The following is a 13,609-nucleotide window of genomic DNA, read 5'->3' as shown; positions in this document are numbered from 1 at the left end:
ATTTTAGAACAAAATTGCTGATTTTCAGAATTATTTTCAGTGTTTTAGTTTTGCAATCATCAGGAAAAGTGTGTGATATAGAATTAATTGCACCAGTTTCTATGGATCTGTGGTTTCTGTTTTTCTCTTTTCATGGTGATCTGCAAAGCCTATTGCGCTGCTTATTCTGTGTCAGATTTGATATATTTACTTGGGTACTGGAATCACTTTTGGCAACCATGAGTTTGTCAGAACTTATGTGACATTTACACATGATCTGAATGATGCTGAGAAGGTGAGAGGGAGAAATGTGCTGGAGAGGTAAATTATGTGTTCAGAAACGAGAAGGCAGAAACCATCTGAATAATCTCCTTTGCTGACTGTTATTTGGAGTCCTCAATGTTCTCATTGAAACCAGTCAAATCGTTTTAGAGATGTCAGTACCAACCTCCATCTCTCATGGCTCTGGTAAGGATTCTCTGGAATCCTCGAACTATGCACGGATTCCTCTGTGTCATAACTGAATTGTTTAAGGGGCCAAAATGCAGAGGACCTTCCTTGTCCTTGAGATATGAGAAGCAAAACTTATCTCTTGTCCCTGTGGGAAACTGCTCAGTGGAAACAACCTAAGCTTTGAGCTCAGGTCAAGAGCTGGAGTTTGTGTTTTTCAGTGAATCACTGAAAATAAACCTGAAAGGTCACAAAAAATGAAAGCAGCTGGAAGTGCTAGTGAAAGTGTGTTAGAGGTTCCCTTCTTTGTGTCCCATCTACTACAAATGTAAGACTGTGTCAGCTCTATTGTAAGAAGTTTCAGGTTTGACATAAAATGGTATTGTGGTTTTAGTTGTGGAGGTTTCTCTGGTTCAGCATTCAGAATATTAACCAATCACCATAAGGGACTCAGAGCTCGTTGGACACCCTGTGCCTTTGGAAGGATGCACTGGAAGGATGAACAGTTCTTTCATTAGCCACACTCTTAGCCTGCCTCCTTTGAAATGTGTATCTAATTCCTTTGGAGACCTGCACAGATAATTACTGAGAGCAGCCTGAGTTTTCCCCTGAGAAGGAAGGCTGTGTCTCTGGCTTTCTTCTTCTGGCCTGCCACCATCTGCTTATCTATTCCTGTCTACTGATGAGTTTTTGCAATTTAGCATTATGTATTGGAGATACCGTAGTTGCAATGCTGTGCAGGAAGCACTGCAGGAGAGAAGTAATTGGATTTGTGAGATTGGGAAACATAAAATAATTCCAAAATTATTTTAGGTGTACATGACAGTTGCTCTCACCTATAAGCAATGCAATCTTTTCAGATGCAGATGACAAAAGAGAGGGTTATTGGAGTCTGTGAAGAGCTGGGAAGAAATAAACTCTTTCTTTCCTGGAGCATTTTGTGTAGTAGCTGTGAATATAGCAAGGTTGCACTCATGTTACTCTTCCTACCATCAGTGAGGAAGAAACTTAGCTGTTTGAGGGAGCATGAGCTCCCATCAGGACTGGATAAATTGAGACTAAGGAAAGATTAGTTCAATTGATCTGGACCTTGGCTGTCCATCATAATATAAGCTAATGTTCAGGTTATCAGAGATGTATTCTGGGAAGGACCTTGGTGCTCAGTTTGGCCCCAAGATGAGTTTTTCACTTCACAGTTCTTATTCTTCTATGGCTGTTTATTATCAGAAGATGAGACAGCATTTGCTGCAGGATGGAAGCATGTCTAAACTCTTGCAAGGGTGTCCCTCTTCTAAGAGTCAAAATCAGATAAAAAAGATGACATTTCATCTATTTGACCTGGACCCTGCAGCATCAGACTTTTCTGATGAATTAGAAACAGAGCTCTTGAGTGATCTCGCCAGTAGTGAAAACATTAAGTGTGCTAAGTTCTGGTTAAGACTAGAAATTTTACTTGAATATTTGTGGCTCTCACTGATTATCAGACACAACCCAAAATATTGCAGCAGAGGGCAGCAGTGGTTCTTAGCACATAACTGAGACCAAACTCCTCGAAGGCATATAGAAGTTCTGTTGCTCTGACAGCTGTCTGTAAGGTGTAGGCTGGCCAAGTCATTAGAAATTTTCACCAAAATAATTAGCATTGTGTAGCCAGGGAGTCCATTCAGACACGGGCTTAACTTTTGAATTGCAGTGTGTATTAGCAGCTTGGATAGTCCGTGATTAAAGTCCTCCAAGTGTCATCTGGGAATGCAGATGCAGGAGAGACATTCAGATACTCTGTGTCTTTTAAGTGGTGCTGCAAAAGTTGGGAGGATACAGGTGAGCAGCTACTGTTCAACAGTCAGAGCAGTTTATCAGAACTGTGGGCTTGTTTCGTGGCTCATCACTGTCAGAGATGCACAGTTCTGAGAGGACAGTACTAAATACTGCCTCTAAATATGGCTCAAGGAACTAAAAAGTCAAAAAGCTAGCATGGGAAAATCATGTGTCAGCATGTGTGTCCCCTTTGGGCAGGAGAGGTCATCTAAAGGATGGGGTCAGAGCATGACATAAATCCTCTGGTAATAACGGAGATGAGAGATGAGAACAGGATGCCACAGTTCAGAGAGGGCTGCAGACCTGTTTGAGGCAGGACAATTAACAATCTCCTTATCCTGTACTGGAAATCACCCACAACCTTTCAGTTCACCTGAAGTTTTAATTTAGATGAAGCTTGAGATTCTCACAGGAGGATTACTGTCTTCCCTCTTTGTTTTCTTTGGAAAATTTGGGTATTTTTGATGATTTATATCATGTGGGTTGTCTCTTGTCCTGCTGTTTTCCCCCTTGAGAAGGAAACCATATTCTTGATGTGAAGTAGCACACTTACAGGAATTGTAGAGGATTTTGTACAGGTACTCTGCCTGTACCTCTAGGTAGAGGTTATGTCTGCCCAGCCCAAATTATACTTACTAACATGCAGTCAGAAAAAACCCGAAATACTTCGTATTTTGCCTTTGTTAATAAAAATGATTGTAGAAAATGTCCTGTAGTAAATATAGTGATCAGTATATTTCATTTTGTTTGTCAATAAAATGATTTGTTATGTCAGAAGCAGAGTATATGATCTCATCATCTTCATCCAAAGAAATTATTAGAAGCAATTGAAGGGAATTATATGGTACATTGTGTACCAACACTTCCCTCTAATGGATCAAAAGTGATTAGCAGCAAGCCATTTTGGTGCTGCTTTATTTCCTGCTTATTCTTATTACATCTAGGGCAGTCTGTAGAAAAACTGAAGGGAGATGAAAGCATGAAAATTATCTTTGGGTTCGCAGAGGCTGGTGCTGAATATTTTACCAGTAAAAGCCCATTTCACTTATTTATTTATTTTTATTTAAAGAGAAATTGAGATTCTTTGAAACATTTCAGACTTGCCACTCCTGTTTATTTTGTCCCTCAGTATGGCTTTAGCACCTCTGAGAAAGTCAGATTTTTTCAGTTCATTGTAATGAACAGCCATCAAGAGAGACAGCCACTCCCTCATGTGGACCTAAGAGTCTTTATCCAGAAGCAGCTATGCTGTGCCCCTGGAGCACCCTCAACAAAACCCATCAGAAAAGCCAAGGTTCGGGTTCAGACTGAGATTCAAGGACAGACTCCCTCCAGCCACTCTGGAGAGGTGATCTCTTTGCTCAGTTAAGACATGCATTTGGAGAAAGACAGGACTTATTTGCTAATATCCACAAATCATGGAAGAATGCTCTTTTTTTTTTCTAGGCCATAGATATAACAACTTTCAGTAGCCGTGGAAATATGCAAGAAAAATACCATGTGCATTTAAGTCAGCGCAGATATTTCTAATGTATTATTTGGCACATTGCTTTCTGTGACAAATACTCACAGATGATAGGTGAGTGCATGCCAACACAATAAATGTGGTAAATGTCCAATATGAAATAGATATTGCAACTTTCTTGAGCATACTGAATACTTTAATGCTTGAGTGTTTCGGGAAATGTTGTCAAGGCAACAGAGATCAGTGCTTTTCCTTGGATTTCTCTAGCAGAAAGGAATCTTTAGTTATGAAAAATTACTCATTTCCCATTAACTGATAAAAAACATTTTTAGCAAGAAATAACAGCATAGTGAGAGTGAGGACTTCTACACAGACTTTCCACTGAGCAATGGTTTTCATAGCTTCATGGCTTGCCTCTTGAAAGATGCCTGTCTAATCCCAAACCTGCAAATATCTGTGCAGACATGTGCAACTCCACAAATCTAAGTACACTTGACCATGTATTTAGCCATTTGAAAGACATTGACCTAAATGATTTTTGTCTAATATGTTTTTCATACACAGTATAACTACTACTCCAGGGCTTAATTCAAAATATATTAAATTATTGAGATGCTTCCAACTGACTTCAGAGTATGGTGGATCATGCCTGTATCCATGTATTCCATATTTGCCTATCTAAAATGTCTTAGGCACTGCTAAGCAGTATTCTTCTAGCTCTGCAAAAAGAAGACATGAGGGCAGAAAAAGGTGGATATTTTGCATGAAGTCATACGAAAAGTCCAAGAATAAGATTGAGTTTTTACAATTTCCACCTTTTCCATCTGTAACTGTTACGAACAGGATTTGATCTCATGACCTATAGATAGAGATGTATAAATCTGCTCTCAAGTGCCTTTACCATCTTACTACTCCATGCACTTATTTTTATAATGCTTTTTGCTTAATATTAATTGGCAAAAAAAAAAAAAAAAAAAAAAAAAAAAAAAGATAAAGGCCATTGTGTGATTTCTCCTGGCTGTGCATAGCTCTAGTTCCTGTTCGAGGGGCTGCTGCCTGCCCTGGGTTTGCTTCCTGTGCACTGTTGAATCTTGCACCCCACCTTGTAAGCAGTGGCACAGTGCCATTTTCACAGATGGACCTGCAAAGAGTCCAGGCCACCAGAAGGCTCCCTTGGTTTCAGACTGCAAGGTCAGGTCAAGTTCTAAATATGTTTGTGATATTGTAACTTAGGCTGAGCTTCTCCTGATTTTAAAGAGGAGTAGTCACTTAGGATGTGGTACTTTACATGAATGAAGTTTAGAACTTGTAAATACTGTTACTTTAATAGCCAAAATTTTAAGATGTCTCATCTGTGCTGTAACTAATTCTGAAAGATGTCAATTCTGAGACACCTTGAGTTCTGAAGTTAGAAAGAAGTAACAGTAATTATGGGAGGGGAAAAACCAGCAGACTGTGAAAGCAGCTACATTTGTCTAAGAAAATTGTATCCCTATTTAAGAGGCAAAGAATGTGACCCAGAAGAGCCTGTTAGTTTCTTCAGATGTTGTTTTCAGAACTAGATTTAGAAACCTGTGCTGTGAGGGATTCATGGAAGTTTCTGCAGATTCTTTAGACATGAATGAGTCTGTTCAAAATACTAAATAAACAAATATCACAGAACAGCCTTGCTGGTTCCCATATGAACTGTACATGAATTATTTGAACAATGCCTGTCTATGTTGTTGAAGTGTTGCCTCCTGCAAACACTCACCCATGTGAGCAGCTCTGCTCATGTGAGGATTAGCATTCAGATGCTTCAGTCGATTGAGACACTCAGCAGCCTGTATGTTTAAGTAATCTATTTTAAGGAGACAGGCTCATAGCTCATGCAAAAACATCACCCATCTCTGCAAAGATCCACGGACAGAGGTACTTTAGGTACTTCAGTACAGTCATGTGTCTGGTCCTGTGTTCTTAAAACACTTTCTAGATTGAGACAATCTCCTAAACTGAGGTTTATTTCAATTAGAGAATCTCTTGTAGAGATTCTCTTAAACTGAGATTTATTTCAATTCTGTTCAGAAATGTTAAATGAAAAGGTAGCATATGTTCTTCTGCCAAATGAAGTATTTAGCAAGGCTGTTTTCATAAAAATAGTGCAGGAAAGTATCACAAAATACTAAATTTACTGGATTTTAATGATGCAACCTGTAGTGGTAATACAGGTTGATGTGAAGTAAAAGTCCAAACACTTTTATAAATTAAACAATTAATGAACCAAACAGAGACTGATGATAGGATGCATCCAAACATATTTGGTGGTATGTTAAAATTGTGGAAAAATAATATCTCTGAAGAATATGCTACCATTCTGTTTTCATAGCATTAGGTATCTTCTGCTTTAGGTGTTTTACAGGCTCGGGAGAGACTTTGCTCTCACCCAGTATTTCCCAGTCACTGCTGTGATCGACACACACCACAATAATCCAGGGGAAAAGACCACAGAGCATATGAGAGGCAGCAGCAGAGTTTAGTGTATGATTTGTTAGTTCTGTGATTTGCTTTGTTTGTGTTTAGTTTTACTGCGCTTAGAATAAAGGAAAAAACATGACCATGGTGCTTGAACATCCCAGGTAAATGATAACAAAAGCAGAAGCACATGCTGTGGTCATTTGCCCTCTTAGTCAGGTGTACACAGCAGAGCACAGACCTTTTTGATTGTGGAAAATACCCGGGAGAGATCAGGTAGGGTCAGAGCACAGATCCCGTTGAAAACTCATCCAGTGTTCCCAGAGTGTGACTGCAGTATGATCTCACTCCAAAATGTGCACAGGATAAAGGGATACAGGTACCAGTGGGGGAAGTGGCCCTGGCACTTGGGCTGCATCACTCTGAATTGGGCTAGAATACAACCTCAGTGAAACTGTGTGATTCTAACAAAACTAGACTAACACCCAGGAGGCCGTATAAATTCTTCAGAAGCTGTGGAAGTAACATTTAATAGCTTCCAGAGGAGGAAAGCGCCGAGTTCATAGTCAGCAGCTGCCTCTCCCCGAGGGAAAAGTGTTCTGAACTGTGTCAGCATCGAACAGTGACACACAAAAGGGGTGAGAGAGGGCCGGTGTTCTTCCCCTTTCCCTTCTCCAGAATGGGATGGCGAGTTGCAGCCGAGTGGGTTTGATGTGCAGGGAGGGTGATTTGCTGGGTTCGGTGGGTGTGTGCAGGAGAGGCTCAGGGAGGAGGAGGAGGAGGAGGAGGAGGCAGGCTCCGGGCTGGGTGCAGCTCCAGGCTCAGCCCAGCCGGGTCGGGGAGAGCAGAACCAGCGCTGTGCTCCTGCCTGAGCCTCCACGGAGCTGGCGAGGAAATGGACTTGCACTGAAAAATCCCTATCAGAAGGTAAAGCCCTTCCTGTGAAACGGGAGCTGAGCTGGAAAGGGTCATGGCTTTCCTGGGGGAGGGAAGGGCTGCAGCTTTGTGATGGGACTGAGCAGCTTGCCAGGGGGACCATAACAGGGGACTTGTACTTTTGTTCCCGTGCACCAGAAGGAATTTTTTTTTTTAAAGGCTCTGTATAATTCTGTGGTTTAAATAAAGAAAGTACAGCTACACATGTTTTTTATCCTGCCAGGAAGAGAGGAGAATGGCACAGGGCTTGGGCTGTTTCTGATTGCTGCTGTATGCAGGAACAATACAATTCTCTATCTTAAATAATTCTTGATAGAGTTTCTTGGCTCTTTCGATCACTTTGGGGATTTTTTTGCATAGAAATAAGGTTAGCATTTGTTTCTAGTTTCCCTGTGTTTTTGCTGAGAAATATGTTTTATCAGTTAATGTGAAACGCTGATTTTTTTACTTAATGTGCAGTTTGTTTGGATAAAAGCAGAGAGGTGAAAAGTTTAATGATAACTCAGAATATCAGTAAATGGTTCAGACAGGTTGCCCATGTAGCTGAGAAGCAGCATAAATTTACTTTAATCTAGACTACCCTACCCTGATGAAAAATACTCTCCTGTAATTACTGAGAACACCACACCAGGCACAAGATCAAAAGTCTAGAATAAATATACCTGTAGAAAAATAATATAAGTTACTTGATGTAAAAATCTTTCTAACAGGATTTTAGTGATTCTCCCCCATCAAAAGATGGAATTTGGCAGGAGGGGTATCTGTACTTGAGAGAGACTTGTTTTATAAAGATGACAAAAAAAGTATCTGAAGTTGACAGAGCCCTAACAGAAGTTCAGTTGCTATGGCAGCATAATCACAAGGCATTAACTTCTCAGCAGTGGTTTGGAAACCATCCTTCAGCCAATTTGAACATCAATAGGAAGGGGAGGAATGTTAAGAGGTTGTAAAGATGGTGAATAATAAGAGCAGGTTGTAACAAGTAATTTGAAAAAATAACCAATTAAAGCTTCCTTATTGCCACAAAGGGATTTGTGAAATCTCTCGGGTGCTTATAAAATTATGGCTTATCTTTATAAACTGCTTTTGTGAGTACAGTGTTGCTGATTAGGATCTATATATCCTAGCAAAGCATCTTTAGTGTCTACCTTGTTGATTTAGTTAAATATTCTCTAGTGTGTTTCTTGTACTAATACTACTAAAAAACTCAAGCAGTCTGATCAAAATTCTTTAACATGACATTTCAGTAGAGGCATTTCTATGAGCACAAGGTTTCTTGCCACCACCACCAGCCTTTGTGACAAATAGCCTGCAGGTATTCCAGTAACATGGAACAGATAAAGTAGCTTTTTCTTGTCTCAAAGGTGCACAGAACACATAGTAGCTTTTATCAGAAGAGTAATTTACCCGGATGAATGTATTATTTTTGATAGGTAACTGTATTAAGAATTAAATTGCTTGGTTGCACTGCAGAACGCATCTTGTTCTCTGGTAGCAGACTCCTTTAGGGAAAACATAATACTCTATTTTTATTTTGTGGCCCCCATTGCTTCTTCCATCCATCTTTTAAACCTTTGCTGGTCCCAAGCTGCCAAACTCACCCACAGGAGATATAAAACTAATCATGATCCCAGCACCAGAGTGTTTAAACTGAACCAGAAGTTCCTCCAGTGTTGCAGCCCCACTGGCAGGTGGGATGTAGTGACAGGAGAAAGTGCCTGTGCACTCTGCAGAAATGTGAAATTATTACAGACACTTACTTTTTGTTTCTCCTGGACTGAGATCACAATTAAAAATGGATTAAGTGGTGAAATATTTTTTGCTGGATTTTGATGTTTCATTTTTAAGTCCTGCTTTAAGTCTTCCTATCAATGAAAGGTTTACAACTGACTTCTAGAAGACTAGGGTAGAACTTACACTTATCTCCCATAAAAAATAATTGTTGGGAAGAATGCAGCAATAACGTGTTTGAAACTTGAGAAGTGGAGAAGAGCCTGTTGGGGCAAGTCTGTGGCTGTCACCTGCTGGTAACAGGCTCCATCCGAGTATTGTGCTCAGCATTCACTCCATGAGGACTCAGTCACCTCTCTTTTGTCTGCTTTGTCAGAGTGTTTTCCTGACTGGGGTAAAAAACTTAAGAAAAACAAATACTAGCCCAAAAGATATGTTTGGAATCTCTAGGGACTTTGAAGTCCACAGAATTAACACCTGTCTTTACTGGGCAAGTGGTTTTACACATGAAGAAATATGATCATGGGAGTATTTTATGGGTGATTAAATGTTTGAAATGACCACCTGAAGTACAAGATGGGTAGATTTTAATGATATTCTCATGCTACATTAGAAGGTCATACAGGTTTAAAAGCTCTTTGGATAGCTATCTGGAATGTGAGACATTTATTACCTTGGCCTTTTTCTTTTTAAGAGGGGAAAAATAGCACACAGTAAGAGATGCATCTTTTCATCACCAGCAGTGCAGCTACTCTGGCATTTAAACTGTCTGTGAAACTAGTTTGGGATTTTTTGTGGTTTGCAGAAGTCTCTTGTAAATCATTTGAGTATAAGTTTAAATGTTAAGAAATTGACTTTTACATGTAGGATTTGGAGAGAGAGATTTGTTATGCATAAAGATGGATTTGCTGTTGCTTAGAGTTCTGTAAAGCAGTTGCATCTTGGCTGGAAGCTGAAGTGAGGAGAGTAAAAACTGAGGCAGTAAGAAACTTTAAGCAGATTTATATCACCATCATCCTTGAACTACTGCTGTTGAGGTAAAATCATGGAGATGCTGTAGTCAGCTGAAGATCAAATGGCAGCAAATGTTGTTAGATACTCCTGTCTACTTTATGTCCATCAGCTCTTTCCTGTTTGACACTACAGTAATATGTGGGAATAATTTTTCTGTGGTGATTAGAAATCTTGATTTTTATATGAAGCTGAAGTAAACAAGATGGGGAGTAAAATCCCTACTGTGTCTTGGCTCCAACATGCATACTCTGGATATTCCTGCCAGCAAGGATTCAAAAATGTACTTGCACAGTTATGCAGCTGTAATTGGAAATCATGTTTATCAGCAGCTAGAAGACTGACAAATAGAAAAGAAAATAATTAGAAGGACTTCTGCCAAAAAGAAAAGGCTCCGCTTCTAGCAGAGTACATGTTGGTGGTCTGACATTTATTCAAAGTTGTCATTTTTGAAAAAGAGTGAACTATTTCTCTGCACTAGCTATCCACTGGTTACCCTGGTGTTCTTTTTAATTTCCATTTTAAATTTAGTGTAACATAAACACTTTGGCCAGAATTACAAAACAAGGATTCCTGAGAAATGTCTATCAAATACAGGTTCATAACTGATATGGATGGCTGGGGAGTTACTGTGAAGAAAAATTTTAGAAGTAAATTTTTCCTTTGCTTAGGTTGTCATCTATTGTTTGCTGTGGCCTCTTGCTGTAAGAGATTTCCAAAGATAGCAGGTAACATTGCACTGAATCAATGATAACAACCCATTTTTTAGGCTTTTTAAAGCATTATCAGATCAGACTGGTAGCAATAGGATCAGTTTCCTGTAAGAGTGGCCTCTAGTCACCAATAGAAAAAAATATTCCCTGCTTAATTCCCACATAAATGTTTCCCTATCAGAACAATCCATCAGTTTCCATGGCACAAACTGACATAAATTGCATGTTGCATGTCTGCTTTGTTTCTTACAGGCTACTTTTGTTTTATATTCTCTGTTTGTTTTCTGTGGATGTGCCGAGTCTGACCTCATGCTTATTTGCTTACTCCCCTCCTTTGGCCCTTGCAGCTCTTATTTCTCTGTTGTTTTTGAGCCACTCCCTGTGAAGTGAATGCAGATATCAGAATGGAGCCCAGGCTTTGCTGAACTACATGCCAAAGCTTGCATGTTTCCTGAATCAGCCTTCTGATAGACAGCTGGAAAGGCACTTCTGTGTGTGATGGACAAGAAAATTGGCTACAGTTCCTTAGGTCTAGTGCTGTCCCGAGCTGGGATTCTGAGAATTTCTCTCTGCCTGGCTCTGCTGCAAGCATTAATTTTGGACCTAGGTGATCTGCTTAAACTGCCAAGCTCTCACTTTCTTCACCAGTCAGAAAGTGGTTTGCACTTGCCCACTGAACAGTTTAACATGAGTTTTTCCTGGAGCTGTCACAGTGCTGAGCTCTCAGGGTCAGTAGCAATTTTGGGGCTGATGCAGCTCACCCAACCCCAGAACTTCTCCTGGTCTTGCACTTGAACTGTCTCAGTGAGCCACAGGTCAGATCAGCCAAAGCTGCCTCCTAGCTGTACCAGGAATTCTGCTATTTAGCCAACACAGGTCTCAGTGAACTGATTTAACTCTCTTGGAAATTTTTCCAGTGTGACCTGTGCTCCCTAGGAGCTGCCTGATGCATTTGTAAAATCTTCTCTCTATGTAATGCCCATTGAAATGGATTTTAAGGTCAGAAGCACTGCTAAAGTCATCTTGCTTGACCTTCTCTTTTCAAAATCAGAGCTTTTCCCTAGAAACCAAATGAAAGCTTGTCCTTTGGGAAATTACCCAGTCATGAAAACTGCAGAACAATTGCAAGGGCAAAAATGTTCACTTATGCTGCTTAAATTACCTTTGCTTTTTAGAAACTTCACCTTATTTTGAGGTTAAATTTGTCTAATTCCAGCTTTTTGATGCCACGGAGTTTTCAGTGGGATTGAGAAGCTCCTGCTCTTTTCTGCTATTACATCCTCCCTCTGCTTTTAATCGCCTGTCATTGTCATCTAGTCCCCTCTGAAGCCTTTATCTGAGTAATGATTTGACTCTGAGTCCTCCAGGATCACAGCTGAGGGCTCACGTTGTGTTGATGGTTCTCCACTGAATTCCTTTCTGAAAATCCACATGTACACTCCCACCGGTGTTACAAATGTTTTTATGCTTTTTCTTCGTATTCTTTGTACACATTAAATGATCAGAAGAGCAGGCGCCTTCAGGTACTCTGTGACAGCCTTTGCTGGGAGATTTTAATGATGTTCCCCCAGTGCCTGTGTCAGGTCCTGTTGCCCAGAACATGGCTCTCAGTCTCACAGGGCTTTGCCTCCTCCATTTGCAGGCATTTTTCATCAGTCTATTAGAACATACTTGGTTGGTTTGGATGGCTTCAACAAGCACTGCCTGTGAGTCACCAGCAGATTTACCAGGGAAGGTTTTGTATTCTTGTCTTGGCCAGTGGTACCTCATGCTGTGGGTTGAAGGAAGTGATCTCTGAGGTATTTGGCTCAACAGAGCCTCCCCTGCTATCAGAGCCATCTGTCTGAGCAATGTCCTGCTACACTTTTCTTAAGCCTCTTGGAGTTCAAATTATTCAGGTCTTGAATAATTTGTAAATCTTGATTCGTGAAAAACACTATTAAAAATAAATTTTGCTCAATAAACAGTATCAAACAGGAAATTGGCATTGTCAAATGCAGACCCTAAAGATACACATCCCGAATACTCCTGCCTCTTCTGTGTCATCTTTCATCATTTTTCATCTACAGGTCACAAGGGAATTTTGCCTGATCTGTTTTTGTTTTTTTCGCATCATGCTGTAATAAAGATTTTTATTGTCTTTAAACATACTGTTCCTAGTTATTTCTTTGGCAAATTTTTCTTTCCTTTTAGTTATATTTATTTCTAATTTAATGGCTTAGTCATTGCCTTTATTTTTTGCTCTTTGGTTAATATTATCTCAGTTCTTATGATTGGGACCTGCAGCAGAACATCTTAAAATAATTTGGTTTTCCTTTTATGGTTACTTTAAGATCTAGAAATATGTATGTTCCTTCCAAATGCCACATGCATGTATAATTATATATGCATACCTAACACTGCTCTCTGTTTCTATTTGTCCATACATACAACCAAATCATGTTTGGAAATATATGCTAATTTTTGAAAATGATAACAAGCATTTTATATTGGGATGAGGTCCAGTATTTATTTCCAGGTGCCAAACTTTCTGATTTATGAGATAATCCTTGAGGGGTTTTTTTATGTTGAGTTTTTTTAAGATAAAAAGGAGGTTTGATACTAACTTTTCTAGCAAAATTTCAGCAGGTTGGAGTCAGCCGTGTTTCCACTGACCGAGGAAGGTTTTTCCAGTTCAAGTTACTTCCCATTGTTTCAGAGCTATTGTTGCAGCAAATACAGCTGCAGTGGATGTGTCCTGCTAATGCACAGGCATCATTATTGGTTATTCGAGGTCCAGCCAGAGGAAGGGGTCAAGGGACCGACAATAACTTCATGTGAAGAGTTAAAAGGAGAAACAAAGCTGTGTCTCACTCCTCCACTGCCATATTCCTGATAACTCAGGGGTTCTGTCATCCCTAATGAAGGAGAACACGGGGAGGATTTGGAAAGCAGGAGATCCCCGGTGTTGTGGAAGATTGGACGTTGTGTGCATCCGGTAGAGAGCCCATTCCCAGGGCTCCCTGCTGTCCCTTCACTTGTGCCACACACAGAGCTGGCACTGGGCACTGAAGCA

At 40.1% G+C, this 13,609-nt stretch overlaps 1 protein-coding gene across 7 annotated transcripts in view; it reads left to right on the top strand.

Annotated features, from left to right (window-relative positions):
- Positions 1-13,609, top strand: part of ABLIM1 (actin binding LIM protein 1) — a 137,043-nt gene that overhangs the window by 71,631 nt on the left and 51,803 nt on the right. The window lies entirely within an intron of this gene.

The sequence above is a fragment of the Sturnus vulgaris genome, chromosome 8 (assembly GCF_052056855.1).
Source record: "Sturnus vulgaris isolate bStuVul1 chromosome 8, bStuVul1.hap1, whole genome shotgun sequence".
Classification (NCBI taxonomy): domain Eukaryota; kingdom Metazoa; phylum Chordata; class Aves; order Passeriformes; family Sturnidae; genus Sturnus; species Sturnus vulgaris.
The sequence above is the reverse complement of the archived record's forward strand: the minus strand, read 5'-3'. Positions and strand labels throughout refer to the sequence as shown.